The 21,030-nt window shown below is 39.0% G+C and overlaps 1 pseudogene; it reads left to right on the top strand.

Annotated features, from left to right (window-relative positions):
- Window positions 1-18,385: 18,385 nt before the first annotated feature.
- LOC143673839 (gamma-adducin pseudogene) lies at window positions 18,386-20,480 on the top strand (annotated as a pseudogene).
- Window positions 20,481-21,030: the final 550 nt, after the last annotated feature.

The raw sequence follows: 21,030 nt of genomic DNA, 5'->3' as shown, positions 1-21,030 counted from the left end.
AACAGAAAAAGTGACAAGGCAATAGATGTCATAGGCGAGGCTTAAAGCAGTGGGGAAAGGGGCATGCAGTGATTACAGGAACAAAGCAAGGGCCTGTCTATGCTGTGTAGGGAGCTGCTAAAGCATATGTCATGGGAATGAAGACTCAGGACACAACAGAAACTTTTGGCAAATGACCGTTTTATGATTTACTCAGCTCAAAGGACCTAAAGGAGCATGGGAGAAAATTACATTGTGGCTGGTCTTCCCAGAGTGGCCAAAACTGCTTGGGCCTGGGTCAGTAGATGCAGTTCCACGTGCCCCACTGTACATTGGCCAAGACACACAGAACTGTGCTGTTTGAGATGGTATTTATCCATCCTGAGTGGAGGGGGCTGCCACTGAGAGTTCCTGCCTTGATTAGTGTCTGGGGCCACCTGTGGAATGGAAACAGACTGAAACATAGTGGCCCAGTAGAAGAGAAGGTGGGGTATTGGTGAGGGCTGGGAGAAGGCTGCTGAGCTTGTGATGGTGAATTCCCTGGGACTGCAATAAGAAACTCTCAGAGAGATTCAAGTTGCAAATAAAGGAATTCCTAAATTCTTGAAGAAAACAAAGGTTTTCGTAAATATATAAAAAATTAAATTCCTTGGCTATTTTCTTAGGAAATACTCACCCTTCTTCATCCTGTAAGCTTGAAATTGGTCCCTGAGTCCTGTTCTGTGGTCCAGGAGCCTGTCCCAGGTTTTTCCATTTCGAAGTGTGGTGCTGCTCCTATAGGCACAGCAGGCCATGCAGGAGAAGCTGGGAAGTCATGAAGAAGGGGCATCAGAAAAGGGAGAAGAAAGGGAGGGGGAAAGGAGGGGAGAAGGTGGGGTCAGGGGGTGGGGAAAGGAAGGGCCAGGGGCACAACCAGCTCTCCCCATGGCTCAGCTGACCAGGGTTGTACTGGGATCACAGGCAGGGCTGGGGGAGCCAAAGGCAGAAACAGACTCTTCTAAGTTGTTGAATTTCTGAAGGTCCTGTGGATTTGTCCTCTTTATAGATGGGAATTTTAGTCTTTGCCAAATTGGACCCTACTCAGTATCATGTGAGCTTCCTTGGAGAAGAAAAAATAATCTTAATTTCCCTTAAACAGGTTACATTTTCATTTTATCTATTTAGGATAGTCTTTCACGGTTGCGTGTACTTAGTTACTAGACTGAAGGGAATTTTCTTTCCATTTAGTTTGTTCTTTGTTGGTGTATAGAACTGCAACTGATTTTTTCATGTCCAACATTGCTGACTTCATTTTTTAACTGTTAGTTTCTTGTGGATTCTTTGGGATTTTCTGTTAGTAGGATCATGTTATTGGGGAATATATTTTTACTTCCTCCTTTCCAATATGGGTGCATATATTTCCTTTACTAGCCTAGTTCCTCAGCCCAGAACTTCCAATAAAATGCTCAATTGAATTGGCAGGAGCAGCATCCATGCCTATTTTCTGATTTTAGGAAGAAAGTTTTTTTCATTGTCATAATTTTCTATTCTATTTCTTATTGACATATACTATATATTCACATACAATGTAATCACACAAAGTGTGAAGTCAATGGTCCACAATGTCACCACATAGCTGTGCATTTATTATCACAATTGACTCCTTTTCCTTTTTTTGTGAAAAATAATCTATATACAAAAAAGCAATACATTTCAAAGCACATTGCATCAATTGTATAATTGTAGAACAGGTTTCACAGTTTGGTATGGGTTACAATTCCACAATTTTAGGTTTTTACTTCTAGCTGCTCTAAGATACTGGGGACTGAAAGAAATATTAAACTGATTCAGCAATCATACTCCTTTGTTAAACCCTACCTTCTCTGTATAACTCCACCATCACCTTTGATCTTTCTCCCACTCGTTAGGGGCATTAGAGCTATGCCCATTCTAAGTTTTTCACTTTGGAAGGACAATTTGACTGGGTACAGAATTATTGACTGAAAGTCTCTCAGGATCTTAAACACATCACACACTACCATCTTGGCACCATCAGTGTCAGTTGAGTAGTCCCAACTTGATCTTATGTGGCTTCCATTGTATGTAGTACATTGCTTTACTCTTGCTGCTTTCAGGATTTTCTGCTTCTCTTCACTTGACAGACTGGTTAGTACGTGTCTTGGAGTAGACCTATTTGGATTTCTTCTATTTGGAGTTCACTGGGCTTCTTTGATTTGCATATTTTGTCTTTTATAAGGGTTGAGAAGTTTTCCCTCATTATATACTCAACTAATATTTCCAGTTGTTTACTCTTCTCTTCTCCTTCTGGGACAGTGATGATTCTTATATTGGTGCACTCTGTTTTGTCCATCACTTCCCTGAACTCCAATTCACATCTTTCCATTTTTTTCCCATTTGCTCATTTGTATGTACAAACTCAGTTGTCCTTTCCTCTAGTTTGCTTATTCTTTCCTCTGCCTCTTGAAATCTGCTGTTGTTTGTCCCTAGTATATTCGGTCTACAGTATCTTTAGTCTCTATGATATCTGCTATTTTTCTGTTTATTCTTTCAAATTCCACTTTCTGCTCTTCTAGTGTCTTCTTGATTTCCTTATGTCATTAGCCATCCCATTTACTTTATATAGTAGATTTATAAGAACATCTTTGATTAGTTGTTCCAAAGTCTGTGTCTCCTCTGCTGTTTTAATTTGGTCATTAGGCTGGGCTCCATCTTTCTGCATCTTCATATAGTTAGTGATCTTCTGTGGCCTTGGAGACATGGAAGTATCTTGACAGGGTTCCTTTGGAAGTTGATTTCATTCAGTAGTCTAAAGCTTTGTATGTGCGGGATGGATGTGGAGCAGGATGTGGGGCACATCGGTGTGGTGACGGGCTGCAGCACATGCATAGGTAACAGGTTGGGGATGCTGGTGCCTGTGAGCCTGGAGTGCAGGGCACTGGGCTGTGGAGGTGAGTGTGGGGCTGTGGGTGTGGGGTACAGCTCAGGCAGGCCTTCGCACACACCAGCAGGGTGTGGCATGGGGGACAAAGAGGTAGGGTATGGAGTGTGGCAGATGGGGGGGCCTTGTGGACACACAGGGTTTGGTGTGTGGGCAGCATGGGGGTGGGTACATGGAGTGTGGGGGTTGTGGGGAACAGAGTGTTTAGTATGGGACCCAGGTACGGCATGGTGCAGGTGTGTCCCTATATGGGGTAGGGGTCCAATGTGGGGGTTGGGATGCAGATGCACAGGTGTGCAGGTTTGGGGCACATGGTGTGGGGTTTGCAGGATGCGGGACAGGGTTTGGTGATATCAGGTGAGTGAATCCCTGACAAGGGTGTGCAGGAGTGTGGGACAGAGGGTCATGCATGTGCAGGGGAGGAGTTATGTGATTCAAAGGCACACGCACGCACATGCCAGTTGTGGGAGCAGGGTGCTTGTGCTGGGGGGTGGGGCAAAAGTCTATACTTCTGCAGGGCAATGTGTGTGGGGTGTAGGTGTCACGAAGTTGGTATACATGTGGGGGTGCCCAGCAGGATGTGGCTATGTACATGTGTTTTTTCTGGGGGCAGGGTCCTTATGTGTGTGCATCTGGGGATGGAGTCCTTCTACACAAGTGTGCAGAGTTCTCCAAGTGTCTACATCTGCTCTCTGTTGACTCTGAAGGTTCTGTCATTTCCAACTCTCTCCAAAATGTTTCCTCTTTTAAAAGATTCGAGTAAATTAATCATGACCCAACTGGAATGGGTAGAGTCATACCTCTGCCTTATCAAAAGGTCATAGTCACAATTGGGTGACTGCTTCCATGGAGATGAGACCCATCCAACTGTAGATGGTAACTTCTGCTTAGATGGTTTCTGTGGAGATGTGTATCCACCCATTCAAGGTGGGGTTACATACTGGAGCTGTTTAAAAGAGATCCATTTTGGAAAAAGCTTGAAAACATCCCTGGGGAAGCTGTTGAAGAAACCTAGAAAGAAAGCTAGCAGAAGTCAGCTGAGAAATACTAACATCACTGGCCATCTTGAGCCAAGGTAATCTTTCCCTGGATGTGTTAGTTTGGACATTTCCTCAGACTTGGAACTGTAATTTGCAATTAAATAATTTCCCTTTAAAAAAATCCATTTGCTTCAGTTATATTGCAGTACAGCAGTTTGCAAACTAATACAATAGGTAATGGGAAGTGAAGGCTAAAAATGTGCAGGGCTCCTATTTGGAATAATGGAAATGTCTGATAATGGATGGTGGTGATGATAGCACAATAGCGTGAATACAATTAACAGCACTGAAATATATATCTGAATGGGATTAAAGGGGAAATGTTAGATGGGAGACATGCTAATAGAATAGAAATTTTTAAAAAGCTGTGGAACTACACTACAGAATGAACCCTAAGTTAAACAATGGATTACAGTTTACAGTACAACTATTACAAGGTGCCATCATCGTTGTAACAAATACCCCATACCAATGAGAGCTGCTAATAATAAGGTGATATACTGGAATCCTATCATTTATATATGATGGTAGCATAAGTCCAGAACTTTTCTTATAAAAAACATAACTGAAAATGGATGAAAGCTCTAAATACTGGAAATAAAAGAGTAAAATTCTTACAAGAAATTGGATATAAATCTTCACAGTTGTACATCTGGCAATGATTACTTAGAAATGACACCAAAAGTATAAGCAACAAAAGAAATACGAATTGGACTTAATCAAAACTAAAAGATGGGTAAATATGAAAAATACTATTAAAAGAGTGAAGATAACACACACCATTGGGGGCAGGATTTGCAAAACATGTATCTGATAAGGTTCTAGTATCAAGAAAACATAAAGACCTCTTAAAATTCAACCAAAAGAGGCCAATGACCCAGATAAAATACAGGGAAAGAGCTTAAACAGACATTTCCTCAAAAAAGATATAAAGACGGTTAACAACTACATGAAAAGATGTTCACTATCATTAATGATTACGGAAATGAAAATTGAAACTAAAGGTGATATCATGGTATGCTCATTAGAATGCTTACACTTTTTTATACACAAAAATATATAAAATGGTGATACAGATGTGGAAAAATCAGAAGCATTTAAATGTAGTATATTCATATAATGAAATATTATTTGGCTATACAAAGCATAAAGCACTGTGCTCCAGTTTGCTACTTGGAAGAATGCAATATACTAGAAATGAAATGGTTTTTAAAAACAGGAATTTAATAAGTTGCTAGTTTACAGGTGAAAGGCCGAGAAAATGTCCAATTAAAACAAGTCCTCAGAAATGTCCAATCTAAGACATCCAGGGAAAGATACCTTGGTTCAAGAAGGTCGACGAAGTTCAGAGTTTATCTCTCAAGTGAGAAGGCACTTGGTGAACACAGACATTCTCTCTGCTCTGCAAAGGCACATGGTGAACATGGCAAGGATGCCACTCTCATCTGGAAGGGCACATGGTGAGCACACGATCATCTGTTAGCTACTTCTTCTTGCTTCTGGTTTCAGGCAGCTCACTGGGGAGCATGTTCCTTCTTCATTTCAAAAGGACACTGAATGGTGGACTCTGCTTCTTGCCACCTGGTGATTCTGCTCTCCTCTCTGTGCATCTTTCATTCTGTAAAATATTTCCTCTTCTACAGGACTACAGAAACTTACCAAGACCCACTGAAATGACTGAAGACATATCGACATCTAATCCAGCTTAAAAACCGCTCATTATTAAATCACGTCTCCTGGGAGAGGATCTGTTTACAGTTTCACACACACAGAATTGGAGAGCGATTATTCTAAAATTATGAAAAGGGATGGAAATTAAAACATGGTATTTCTAGGGAACATGTTTCCATTCAAACCAGCATATTCCAACCTGTGGACCCCAAAAAGGACATGTTTCCCCATATACAAAATACATTCATTCATAACAATATCAGAGAACCTTAAACCATGTTAGTATCAACAGGCATGAAACTCATAGTGAGAAACATACAAACTCCTATCAAAGTAATTTGTGGGCACGGTCTTTGTAAGGCAAAATTAATCTCTGGTTTTGGGCTTGTAAAAACCCAAGACAAATCATTTGCTGCCAATATACAAAGGAGGAACAGTCATCAGACACACATATGCATTCCCATAGGGTGAAGGGAACCCAGGGGACACAGGACCCAGGAAGTTGCAAAAACCTGCAGGACAAAGTCCATTAGATTTCAAAGTTTGAGAGTCATTCATTCTGGGGGCTTCTGAAAGCAGCAGTCCCACCCATTCCAAAGGCTTATGCACAGGTCTGGCTCTCTACCAATGCAACTTTGGGGAACACTGGGGAGAACACTTTTGTGTTGGCACCACCCTCTACCAGCATGGGGGCTACACCCAGGTTCTCTGCCATCTCCGCGGCACATGTGCAACCCCACCATATGGTGGCAGCCAGGCTCTCCCCAGACTCCAGGGAATGTGCTTCACTATCCCCAAGGCCTGAGGTGAAATGACTCTGTCACTGCAACAAAGTGGAAGGCCCATCCTTGGCATGTGGGGCAAACTCACCCTCTCCATGGGCTTGCGTGGGTCCACTTTCCTGGCCAGATGTGTCTCAACGTCAGACCTCAGCTTCCATGGTTTTGGCTCCGAAGTTAGTTTTCTTCCACTGGGTCCTTCTCTAAACTGCAAAGTCGAGACTGACAGTGGCTGTCTTTCTCTCACTGGCTTTCTAGGCAGGGGCCTTGGATCATGCCCATCAGACATAAGGAGCTTCCACAAACCCTTCCTGGATAATATCATGTCTGAGCCTGGCTTTCTCTGAGAAGACTGAATGGTTCCATCCTGACATGGAGCACTATTCTCTGGGGTCTCCCTTTCAGGAAACCCAGAATTTTCCAGAACGTCAACTTCTGCTTTCTTTCTACCCAAGAGTTCAAGTCTCAGCTTCTCTCTCTCCGGATGCATTTCATGATAAGCTGTGAGGAGAAACCAGGCTGTACTTCCGACATTGAATTTGGAGATCTCTTCTGCTCAATGCCCAAGTTTATAGCATTTAAAATCTATTTGCCAAACAAAGCCACTAGTCAATTCTGCCCGATAACCTGCTATTTGAAAACAAAGAATTTCTTCATTCCAGTTTACAATGACACATGACTCACTTCAGCCTACGGCCTGAATACAGGTATCTTCAGAGTCCACATTTCTACAGCAGTCTCTTCACAGCATTCTAGGCTGTCTCAAAGTTCTAACAATAATCTAAGATTCTTCCCCTTATCCATTAAAAACACAGTTCCAACATCTGTGGTATTTGTAAACTGTAGCAGTAGGACCCAACTCTCTGGTACCAAAATCTCTTCTAGCTTGCTAGCTGCAGGAATGCAATATACCAGAGACGGAATGGCTTTTCAAAAGGGGAATTTAATAAGTTGCTAGTTTGCAGTTCTAAGGCCGAGAAAATGTCCCAATGAAAACAAGTCTGTAGAAATTCTGACCTAAAGCATCCGGGGAAAGATCCCTTGGATCAAGAAGGCCGATGAAGTTCAGGGTATCTCAACCTGCTAAAGTGAGAAGGCACATGGTGAGCAGAGTTTCTCTCTCGCCTGCAAAAGCACATGGTCAACCTGGTCAGGGTGCCTCTCTCACCTGGTAGGGCACCTGGTGAGCATGGCATCATCTGCTTGCTTCGTCTCCTGGCTTCATGTTTCAGGAATCTCCCTGGGAGGTAGGTTCCTTCTTCATCTCCAAAGGTCGCTGGCTGGTCGACTCTGCTTCTCGTGACCATGTCGTTCTGCTCTGTTCACTGTGCATCTCTCATTCTCCAAAATGTTTCCTCTTTTACAGGACTCCAGAAACTTACCAAGACCCACCCAAATGGCTGGAGACCTGTCATCACCGAATCTGGCATAACACCCATTCTTCATTCTATCACACCTCCAGGGAGAGGATCTGATGCCTGTTTCAAACCTACAGTATTGGATAGGGATTACTCTTCGTTTTTCAGATGGGGTTTAATACATTAGAACACACCTTCTCAAGGGGACATGCATGCTTTCAAATCAGCACATTCTCCCACTTGAACCCTAAAAAGGACAAGTTTTCCCCATATCCAAATACTCACTGATAACAGTTTCAGGGAACCTTAAATCATGCTTTGACCACTGGGACATCAGCAAATGCAGCATGTGCAAGAAGTCAGCATGTCAACACTTGGGCTTGCTCTCTTGGATCTCTGAGACCATGATTCTATAAAAAAGGCTTAAATGAAAGCCCATGTGGAGAAAGGTACAATGTCCCTGCTGTTCTACCTTCCAGGTGAGGCCTAAGATATCAGCGGCCATCCTGGATGACCCTTCCATAAGTCAAGAACCCAGATAATGGCAGTCACATGAACAACCCAGGTGGGACTAGGAGGAGAACCACCTAGCTGACTCAGTTGAAAATGTAAATTGAACAAATGGTTACTTCAACTCACTAATTGGTGGGTAAGCATTATTACACAGTAACAGGAAATTATGATCAGAATTCAGAGTTCTCATGTTAAATTCAAGGGCAGATTGACTGTAGGAAGGATGATCACAACCATTAAATGGAGCAAAAATGTTTGGTAGATGACTGAAGATGCCGGAATAGAATTTCAGGAGTAAGGAGAAAATAGGAAATGATCAATCTGAGTTCGCTAAACAAGTGAGAGATAATTTCACAGTGAAGGAGGGAAAAATGGAAGTAAATTAAAGGAACTTGAGTCATACAGGCTTAATTTTGCAATATTAACAATATAATCAGACAGATTTTAAAATAGTTGTCTGCATTGTCTACCCTTCATCTGCTCTCACACTTTTCTTACCTGAACGTGATATATACCAAGTACATATGTAAGTAAAAAGTAAACTTCAGATTCAAACGCCCAGATAGCACAATTTGCTAGAGATTATTAATGCATTTAAATCTATCTGGATATGCCTCATCTATCGTGCCTTTCCCTCTTTCCCAACCCCAGATGTAACTCTTATCATTCACATTTATACAATATGTTTGGTGCAGAAAACAAGAGGCTGTTTAGTGTTTACTATTTCTGAGTATTATTAATATGGTATTGCAACATATAGACTCCTGAGATTTGCTTTTGCGCTATGTATTTTGATTCTTCAATTTATAACTGCTGTTGCATGTAGCTAATGTAGTATACTATATGGAAATATGATTTATTTTTAAGCAACCTTGCAGGAACATATCAGATCATTTCTAGTTTTTATTCTTACAAATATTGTTGACATGGACATCCTTTTTCCTAGTGAACATATACAGAAGAATTTTTCTAGAATATGTAAGCTTGGGAGTGGGACTGCTGGATACAGAATGAACGTATTCACTTTAAGTGTAATGCCCACCTCCTTCCCCAGGGTACTGTGTCAATTTATACTGCTGCTTGCCTTGTGAAATGCCTCTTATGAAATTACACCAAATTATCACTCTGGGTCGAGTCAGCCTTCTTCATCTTTGACAACTTACTGGGTATATAAATTCACAACTCATGATATGAAATTACACCTGCCAGATCACTACCAAGGTAATGAATATGCATGGTAGGTACTTGAATTTTACCTTTGAAAAATGTCTGATCTGTTTTTAGCCCATTTTCTATTTTAACTATTTACTTTATGAAATAAATTGCATGATGTTCAACTTCAAAAAATATTTGCTGATCTCTGAATGTGTGATGAACACATTTTCAAAAGTACAATGGGGATGAAACATTAATGAGAATAGAGAGAAATACTTACCCTCATAGGCCTTATGTGAGAGGACATAGAGAGACAATAATATATATATATAAGCAGGAGGGCAATGGCAGCTCTGTGGCAGAGTTCTCACCTGCCATGCCAGAGACTCAGATTCAATTCCTGGTGCCTGTCCATTGGGAGGGAAATATATATATATATATACCAGCAATTTATGTTATACTAGATGGTGAGAATGGGTTTGGAGAAAAATAAAGTGGAGGAGGGGAAGACATGAAGTACTACATGTGAGGAGTGCAACTTTAAATGGGGTATCATGAAGTCCTTATCACAGGAAAATTAAGAAAAGTTTGAACTATTTACACATTCTAAATGCCCGCCTATTTTGGTTATATGTGCTACAAATATCATCTGTCACTTTTGGTCCATCTCTTGTGTCTTTATTATGTGTGAAACATAATATACCCCTGCATAACACTCTTTTATGGAATATGGCATTACAAAGTGCGAAATAATTTTTAATATAGTATTATAAACTAAGTCAAGAAATAGAACATGATTGGCTCTGTAAAAACCTGTATTTACTATTTTTGCCTGATCACAACTTCTTTATGCTGAAATTTCACCACTCCTTAATATCATGTCATTTGATCTTTGCTTTTCCTTATATTTCATGACTAACGTATGAATTCCTAAAAATGCAGTTGAATTTTGCCTGTTTCTGACCTTTACATAAATGTAACCATATAAGCATATTCTTTTGGTTTCTTTTGCTTAGTATGTTTCTAAACATTTAACAAGTTTTTCTGTAGCTGCCTAATATTCCATAAAGAATATTACTGTTTCTCCCATCTACTGTTAATAAACGTATGTTTGGCAATTATAAAAAATAATGCCCTAAGTATTATTTTATGCATCCTAGACGGTATAATCATGACTTTTTCCAGAGTATACAGTTAGGAAAAGCATTGATTGAATATATGGTATGCATAACTTTTAAAAATTATTGTTTAGGGCATTCAGATATTTTAATTCTTCTATATCAGTTTTGGTAAGTTTTTTTTTGTTTTTTTACTTTACTGTTTTTACTTGTACACAAAAAACATACATTCTTGACATACAAACATTCCATACATGGTGTACAATCAATGGCTCACAATATTATCATATGGTTGTGTATTCATTACCATGATCATTTTTTTGAAAATTTGCATCACTCCAGCAAAAGAAAGAAGTAAAAAGAAAGAACTCACAAATGCCACACCCCTTACTTCTCTCTTTGACCACTAGCATTTCAATTTATTGAATTTAACCTTTGTTCCCCCATTGTTTATTTTTATCCATATTTTTTACTCATCTGTCCATACCCTAGATAAAAGGAGCATCAGACACAAGGTTTTCACAATCACACAGTCACAATGCAAAAGCTCTATCATTATACAATCATCTTCAGGAAACATGGCTACTGGAACACAGCTCTATAGTTTAAGAACCTTTCCTCTAGTCACACTAATCATCATAGACTAAAGGGGATATCTATATAATGTGTAAGAATAACTTCCAGGATAACCTCTTGATCCTGTTTGAAATCTCTCAGCTACTGATACTTTATTTTGTCTCATTTCTCTATTCCCCATTTTAGTCATAAAGGTTTTCTCAATCCTTGGATGCCAAGTCCCATCCCATCACAAGATTTCTGTCCCACGTTGCCAGGGAGGTTTAAATTCCTGGAACTCATGTACCAAGTAGTGGTGGGAAGGCTGTGAGTTCTCTTGCCATGTTGACTTACAGAGAGAGAGGCCACACTGAGCTACAAAGGAATTTCTCTGGGGGTGACTCTTAGACCTATTTTAAGTTAGGCTTAGCCTATCCTTTCAGGGATAAATTTCTTTGGGGCAAACCCCAAGATCAAGGGCTTGGCCTATTGATTCAGTTGTTCCCACTGCTTGTGAGAATATCAGGAATTTTTCAAATGGGGAAGTTGAATTTTCCCCCCTTTCTCCCCATTCCCCCAAGGGGTCTTTGTGAATACATCTTTATTCACTGTTCAAATCACTCTGGGATTTATCGGGGCATCACACTAACCTGGACAAACCAAGAAAATCTCATGTCCTATTCAAGGTTCCATGTAATTATGGTGTTCAATTAAACTGACCGTACAAGTTAAATTAGGAAATGCACTAGTCAAAATATAAACTTTGCGCCAAATAAACATTTCTCTCTGTAGTCTTACACAGAAGTTGAAGTTCTAAAATATGAATGACTATCTATTTTCAACACCCTCAATACTGACATTCCTTTGTTCTTCCTCATGCAAAAACATTTTTTTAATTTGTACATTTAGTCACTATCATTGTACACTCTAGGCATTCCTAAAGTATACCATCTCAGATTCTATCCTCTACCTTTCCTTCTGATTTCATATGTGCCCCCAGCCCTTCTCCCTCTATAATACTCACATTCAACTTCATTCAGTGTACTTACATTATTGTGCTACAATCAGGTACTATTGTGCTATCCATTCTGAATTTTTACCACCAATCCTGTTGCACAATCTGTATCCCTTCAGCCCCAATTACCCAATCTCTACCCTATTTCTATCTCGTGATAACCTGTGCATAATTTCATTTTAACCCAGCTAATATCATCCTGACTTCAAGTAGCTCTACCACTTTATATTTCCACCATCACTTCATGAGGGTCTCCAATATTCTACCGCTTCACCAGCACTTGGCATTGTTGGATTCATTAATCTCATCTCTTGGGTAGCTCCCTGTTTTATTTTACATTTACCTCAAAATTAATGAGACTGAACATGTATTCCAGGCCATTCAGATTTCACTGAAATTCCAGTTCATACTCTTTTGCTAATTTTTAATTGGGTTGCGTACCTTTTTCACACACTCACGTACAGAAGTTCTTTATAATTTCAGGATGCTTATCCTTTCTAGGCTACTTGAACCTATTCTACCACTCTGTGGCTTGTCTTTTCACCTATTTAATGATATCTTATATGAACAAAGTTCTTAATTTTAACATAGCCAAATCTTTTCTTTTCATGCTTTTTGTATCTTTTGGCCTTCTAAAAATAATTCTGGAAAATGTAGGTGTTCACTTCAGAGTAGACTTTCTGGAATCTCCTTCCATCTGCAGGATTCTGCCTGGCACTGCTCAATAACCTACCTGAGTAGATCTAGTTTGAGTATTGCTCCTCTAACAACCAGGGCCCTTTTCCTTGTTTCAACTTCAAAACCACCTTTGGTTTGAAATGGGAACAACTGAGAACTTAGGTCAGATGAATGAGCCTTTTGGTTTCCAAAAGTGGAAGAAGACAAAGCTTCCAAGGCAGCAACCTGAATGTCTCATCTAAACTCCCCATTGCCTTCAAACACTCTAGTCCTAAGAGTGTTCAGTTACTTTAGACTCTTGAAAGAAAAGACTAAATATTTAACTAAATATTTAACATAAACTCTAAATAAAGTGTGCAGGTGTAATGGCAAAATGTAAAGGAAATATCTTCTATAGAGAGGTACACAGGTAAGTCATGCAAACATGCTCACCCACTAAGACAAGGTGGCTGTAGTTCTCTAGCGTCACATCTCTGTACAGGGTCCTCTGGGCAGGTCCCAGGAGCTGCCACTCCTCCTGGGTTAACTCCACAGTGATGTCCTTGAATGACACTGTCTGTCACAAGACATCTCTGTTCAATCTGAAGGGTCATACTTAGGTTTACAGAAAATATGCAAGGAATCTACTCTTACACTGTTTACTGTAAAGATCTTTAAGCAAATGTTTATAAGAGCTCCCTATTTTGGACTTAATTTTATCTTATCCTCTGCAGGTACTCAATTATACAAAATGCTTATAGCATATAATTCAGTTGGATATATTTATAAGTTATATACATGTATTGTCAATAAATATATTAGAAAAGCTACTGTTTTTTAATTCTTATTTTTCTAGCTCATATAAAATATAAACAAACTTCCTACAATTTTCATTCCACACCCCAACAGATATCCTTTGGCATATTCTAGGTCAGGCTTCAGAAACCTATGTATGGCCCATGGGCCCATTCCAGCTTGCCACTTTTTTTATATAAATAAAGTCTTATTGGAACATGGTGATGCCCAGTTATTTACAAAAGAGCAGAGCTGAATTGTCCCATCAAAGACTGCATGACTCTCAAAGCCGAAAAAACTTACTGACACTTTACAGAAAAAATTTGCCAATCCTTGGAACATACAATCCATTTAAAAGAAGGGCTGTCTGGTTACATTAAAACCACAACAAATAAAGTATTTTTTATAGAAAGTTATTTGTAGACTGAAAATAAAAAGGATGCAAAATGATATCTCATGTAAACCCTAATGAAAAGAAAGTTGATGTGGGTTATATTATTAACAAAACAGTAGGTTTTAAAGTAAGAAACAGTTATGAAAAATAAAGAGGAACAGTTTATAATGATAAAATGTTTCCTTCAACAAGATAAAGCAAAGTTAAATTTGTATGTAACTTTCCCAAATATATAAACAGAAGTTGACATAAATGAAGTACACAAATCCAGAGTTATTTGTGATTTTTAAAACAACTCCCAAACTCACATAAAAAGTAGACTAAAATAATTAATAAGGACAGAGAACAGGGGTTAGTAAACTACAATCTAAAGGAAATATATGGCCTGCCACCTGTTTTGTAAGTAAAACTGTACTGGAAGACAGACATGTTCACTCCTTTATGTATTATCTATGGTTGCTATAGTGCTTCAATTGCAGAGCTCATTAGCTGCAACTGAGACCAATCCCTGGAAGAAACAAGTGTTCTAACTTGTGAAATCACAAGCCAATAAATTATTGTTGCTAAGCCAATTAATTGCATGCTAGTTGTTTTAGAATCTAGTAAACAAAAATAAGAAATAAAGGAAAGTATGAAGAAAATGTCTCACTAAATAAGAGGTTCAATAAGGAGATTTTGAAAAAGAACCAACTCATTGGGCTCTCATCTGATCCAAATGGTGGAGTGAAAAGGTTTCCCCAAAGAAGTTTTGAGCAATTAGTAAGAACTTGCAGAAACGTCGTTCTCAAAGCTACGAAAAAAAAAAGTTAAAGGACTGCAGTATTAGAGTTTCTTCCAAATCAAGAAAGACTACTTAAAAGCAGAGGATCTTGTGGTGCCCTAGCTGGTCTCCTTTTACAGGATAGCAATGTCCTCTATTCTATAGGAAACAGATTCTTCACAGTCCCAGGCCTGTCATGGAAGAGACCTGCACTCCCAGTGTGGATCCCTGATCCTGGTTTCAGAAGGAACAGAGTAACCCTTGTGCTCATGCAGGCAGCATGTATGTCTGGCCTAATCTGTCTGTTGGTGGCCTGAGGGATTTCTGTCACAGAACCTATGCTATGTACAGAAAGTTCCCACAGAACATTATGGGAGGCAGTCAAATGTTGCCTCTTAGGGAAAGATATCGCTGGCTTGGACATACAGTGCAGTGCCTGGGACTGTGAAGAATCTGTTTCCTATAGAACAGAGGACACTGCTATCCTGTAAAAGGAGGATTCCTAGGGCCAAATATGCATGCCCCAGACCAGACACGCATGCAGAAAGGACCTAGGAGGCCCCTATGCTTTGGCTTGGCATTATTCTCTAAACACTCTGTATGGATAAACTCTAATGGAGAGCACCCAAACAGATCAATCTACAAAGATTAGGAGGGGGATTTTCATTTTTCCTTTTTTTCTTAGCTCCTGGCATTCAATGAAACTTCTGATATAAAACTAGCTAGATACAAACGTAAAGAATAGATGTTCAGGGTCTAAATTCCAGCAATAACAGCTTAAAATACCAAAATGTCCAAGTTTCAACAAAAGATTTTTAAAATACAAAGAAACAGGAAGTTATGGTCAAGTCAAAGGAGAAGACTGGAAACCATCAATGAGGAGATCAGACCTGGGCATTCCAGGTGAAGACTTTAAAAAAGAAGTAATGGTTGAAAACTTCTGAGATTTAATCAAAGATGTGAGTATATATATATATATATCCAAGATGCTCAATGAACTTCAACCAGGATAAACCTAAATAAACTGAAACTGCACAACATTACAATCAAAATATTGACTTACAAATATAAAGAGAGAATTCTGAAAGTCAAAAGAGAGAAGCAACGTGCCACGTGCAGGGGAGCCTCAAGAAGATTATGAGCTGATATCTTATCAGAAGCCATGGATGCAAGAGGGCAGTGGAAAGACATATTTCAAAAATCAGAAGCAAAAAATTTCCAACAAAGAAATCTGTATCTGACAAAATTATCTTTCAAAAATGAGGAATTAATGGGTGTTTGAGGGCAGTTCAGTGGTAGAATTCTCACTTACCCTGCAGGAGACCCAGGTTCAATTCCTGAACCCATGCACTTCCCTAAACAAATAAATGAACAAAAACCAAACAAAAAAAATTTAAACAAATGGTGCTGCAATAGTGGGATAGTCACATGGAAAAAGAATGAAATGTGACCCCGGCCATACAGTGACACACATACACACACACAGACAAATGGGGGATTAAGACATTCCTTGATAAACAAAAGCTTAAGAGATTTTATTACTACTAGGCCAGCTCTACAAGAATTACTAAAGGGAGGTCTGTACGTTGAAAGAAAAGGACACTAGAAAATTGAGTGAAACCACACATGATGAAATAAAGATTTCTGGTAAAGGAAATGATGAGTAAGGACAAATACAAGATTTTTACAGATTTAGGATGTTAAATTTAAGTCACTGGGTAACCACAAAGAAAATATTGGAGAATACACAAAATGCGGAGACAGGAAATAGCGTGCACATTACCAAGGCTGAGGAGTTAATGCAGAATGAGTGCAGGGTGTCTGTTTGGGGTAAAGGAAAATTTTATAACTGAGTGGTGATGAAGGTCCCACAACATTGTGAATATGATACTCCTACTGACTGCTATGCTCGAGAAGGATGGGGAGATTCATGTTGTATATATGTTTCACAATTTAAAAAAAGAAAGAGAAAGGAGAAATTAAAGAGATAACTACAATTAAATGCAATACATGATACTGGATGGGATCTAAGTATGGAGGAGAAAAGGCTCAAAAGGACATTATTGGGACATTGACAAAATTTGAATATATCCTGTAAGCTTTATATCAATGTTAAATTTCTTGAACTTGACAACTGAGCTTAAAGTGATCACGTAAGTGAATATTCATGTTCAAAGGAAATGTACATGGAGGTCTTATGTGTCCAAGCAGTAGGATGTTTGCAAGCTGTGCTTAGATGTTCAGAAACATATCTATAGATAGACAGACAGATAGATAGATAGATAGATAGATAGATAGATAGATAGATAGATAGATAGATAGATGGATGGATGGATGACAGAGAGACTAATGTGGCACAGGTGATAAAATGCTAACATTTGTGGATCTGTCTGGGTGTCTGGGGTGGGGAAGGAGTTTGATGGAGTTCTCTGTATGGTGTTTGTATTGTCTCTGTAGCTGTCCTTTAAGCTTAAGAGCATTTCAAGAGAAAAAGTAAAAAAAAAGGAATCTGAAACTATAGAGATGAAAAATATAGTAACTGAAATGAAATATTCCCTAAAGGAACACAACAGCAAATATGAGCAGGAATCAGAAAACATAAGTAAACATGCACGAAGGCAAATTGAGAATAATCAATGTGAGGAACAATGAACAGAATCTTAAAGACCTCTTGGACACCAACATATAAATAATGGGAATTGCAGAAGTAGAAGAGAGAAAGAGGAAGAGTATTTGAAGGCAAAGAAAATGGCTGTTAACTTCCAAAATTGGAAGATCACTGAACTTAAAGTAGGATAATTTAAAGAGAATTGGCATAAGGAGGTATCCTTTTTCACTTCCTGATTTTTAAGAGGAAAGCATTCAATTTTTCACCCTTGAGTTTGATACTAGCTGTGAATTTTCATTAATACCCTTTATCATATTGAGGAAGTTCTCTTATAGTCCCAATTTATTTCACTGGGAGAGGATGGTGGGTTTTATCAGTACTTTTCTTGCCTCATTTGAGGTGTTCATGTGTTTTTATTCCTTCATTCTAATGTGGTATATTGCATTGACTTATTTTTGTATGTTGAACCACCCCTTTATTCCTAGAATAAATTCTGCTTGGTCACTGAGCCCCCTTCATTCCTGGAATAAAGTTTGCTTGGTCATGGTATAAAATCCTTTTAAGATGCTGCTGGATTCAATTTGTTATTTTGTTGATGATTTTGCATCTACGTTTGTAAGAGACAGTATTCTATAGTTTTCTGCTTTCATGATGTGTTCATCTGGGTTTGGTATCAGGATAATGCTGGCCTTATAGACTGAGTTAGGAAGTGGTCCCTCATTTTCAACTTTTTGGTAGAGACTGACAAGGTCTGGTGTTAATGCGCTAAATGTTTGGTAAAAATCACCAGTGACTCCATGCAGCCCTATGCTTTTCTTTTTGGGAGTTATTATATTGCTGATTCAATCTCCTTACTTGTTGTGGGTCTCTTCAGTTTTCCCGTTTCTTCTGAGTCAATACTGGTAGTTCATGCTTCTCTAGAAATTTTCTCACTTAATCTATGCTATCTAATTTGTAGATATTAAGGCTGGTGGCCAGTCCTGTCTGAACACAAGCCACCAGTCAGTAACAGTCACCTGGATAACAAGGGGGAATTGACAGACTGGAAGCATGAGTTCATATGGTAGCCAAGGTGTGATCATTACCCTTCCTTCTCCTAGTATGCCTCATAAAGAGAGGTATTTTGACCACGTGGATGAAAATGACCCAGAAAACATCAGGGAGAGGAATATGTCTTCTGATCTGTGACAAGATTTCAATATCATGGAGCAGAGGAAACAAGTTACTCAGATCCTGCAGAGTCCTGCCTTTTGAGAAGACCTGGAATGCCTTATTCAATAATAGATGAAGAAAGGCCACAACCCAACTAGATTAATGGCATTACAATAGATTGCAGCTTACACCATGACCAATTCTGTCTCTGGTTTTACTTCATCTCCCCTCAGTCTTGTCATTGTCACACCTATCAGTGATCTTCCTGGTGCAGATACATCTTCATATGTGAAGGGAGGAAAACTTACTCATTGTAAACTTGCCAGCTTATACAGACTTGTGGACTTGTTTGGATGGGCACACCTGGCAAATGCATCATATATTTCAGTAAGTAAGGAACAAGACCACATTATAATTCCTAGAGGTTTATCTTTTTCTGAAGCCACAGCCTCTAACTTGGTGAAAGTCAATACAATAGGAGAAGTGGTTGATCAGGGAAGTACTAATTTGAAAACTGACCATGCAGGATTCAGTCCCCATGCTGCAATCTATTCTACTCATCCTGATGTTAAGTGTGTGATACACATACATACCATTGTTACAGCAGCTGTATACTCCATGAAGTGTGGGATCCTTCCAATTTCTCAGGAGTCCTTAATCCTTGGAGATATCACTTATTATGACTACCAAGGGTCATTTGATGAACAGGAGGAGAGAATTTAACAGCAGGAAGTTCCTGGGTCAAGTTGTAAGGTGCTGGTGCTCAGGAATCATGGCGTGGTAGCACTTGGAGAAACAGCTGCAGAGGCTTTCCACTATATTTTTAATGTACAGATAGCCTGTGAAATTCAGATGCAGGCATTAGCAAGGGCAGGTGGAGTAGATAATCCACTTATCCTAGATCTTCAGAAGTACAAAGCTTTCACTTACACTGTAGCAGCATCTGGAGGAGGAGGTGTGAAAATGAATGTCCATCAAAAATGGAAGGTTGGTGAGACTGAGTCTGAAGGGTTGATGAGGAGCTTCGACAATCTGGGGTATAGAACAGGCTATGCTTACAGGAATCCTCTCATTCGAGAGAAGCCTAGGCACAAAAGTGATGTGGAAATCCCAGCAACTATGACTGTCTTTTCCTTTGAAGATGATACAGTACCACTTTTTCCTCTCAAATACCTGGCACAGAGACAGCAATGAGAAAAGACAAGATGGCTGAACTCACCAAATACATACATGAAAGTGAATGTGCCTGAGGAGTCTCAGAATGGGGAAATCAGTCCCAGGACCAAAATCACAGGGATGAAAGAAGAAGACTCATTTAAAATTAGTGGTGGAACACTTATCAAAATCGAAGATCCAAATCAGTTTGCTCCTTTAAACACCAACTCAAATGAGGTACTAGAAAAGAGAAATAAGATTCGGGAACAAAACCAATATGACTTAAAAACAGCAGGACCAAAATCTCAGTTGCTTGTTGAAACTGTTGTGGATAAGCCTCCTTCAACCACGCAATTGGAAGATGATGATCATGCCCCTCCAGCTCCTCCCAACCCTTTCAGTCATCTCACAGAAGGAGAGCTTGAAGAGTATAAAAAGACAAACAAACATAAACAGCAAGGCCTGGAAGATGCTGAGCAGGATGTATTCTCAGATGATGCTTCATCTGTTTCACAAATTCAGTCACTGCAAAATATCCCTGAAAAATTAAAAGAAAACCATGAGCTATTTTCCAAGATCATCTTCATGGAAGTGCCTGTCATGGCAGTCAATGGCAAGGATGACATGCTGATGTTGAAGATGAGCTTGCTGAGTGAGTGAGTAGGCCAACTACAAGCATGACTATAGAGAACATCGAGATTACCATCAAGTCTTCAGAAAAAATAGAAGTCTGTTCCTCGAAGGCTCACCTTCAAAATCACCATCCAAGAAGGAAAAGAAATTCCACACTTCCTCTTTTCTGAAAAAGAACAAAAATAAAGAGAAAGCTGAAGCCTAAGTAAAGTCTTTTTATAATTAGTATCATTATTATAGTGTGGCATTGCACATTTAAATACCACAGTTAAGTTGATCATTAATACACACTGGTAGATAAGATTAGGAGTTATGTAGTAAACCGGACTTTAAGGACTGGAAAGAGGTTTTACTAAAAGAAAAACATAATATGAAAAATATCTTAAATACGTCTCTCATTTTATACGTCCCAAATGGCTTTGATTTTTTAAGCAACTGCTGGTTTTAATTAGCTCTGCCCTCATGAGAAGTTATTAGAGTTCATCACAAACAGATATCTTGTCTATATTACTTCAGGCCATCTTCATAATACCTGCTGGAAAAAATTATCAAGGAGCAAGCAAGAGAATTTTTAATCTCTCAACAACTGCTTCACTTGGTAATCAGATTATTTTTTATCATGATTATTGACTGTACCTTTGGGGGACCCATTGCTTCAATAAGTATTAATAGAATGCTTTAAAAGCTTCTAAGACAAGAATCTATAGCATTAGTATACACTGGCACATAATTTTTTTTTAATTTAAGAAAATATT

The sequence above is a fragment of the Tamandua tetradactyla genome, chromosome 2 (genome assembly GCF_023851605.1).
Source record: "Tamandua tetradactyla isolate mTamTet1 chromosome 2, mTamTet1.pri, whole genome shotgun sequence".
Taxonomy (NCBI): domain Eukaryota; kingdom Metazoa; phylum Chordata; class Mammalia; order Pilosa; family Myrmecophagidae; genus Tamandua; species Tamandua tetradactyla.
This window is presented reverse-complemented; position numbering and strand designations above follow the sequence as displayed.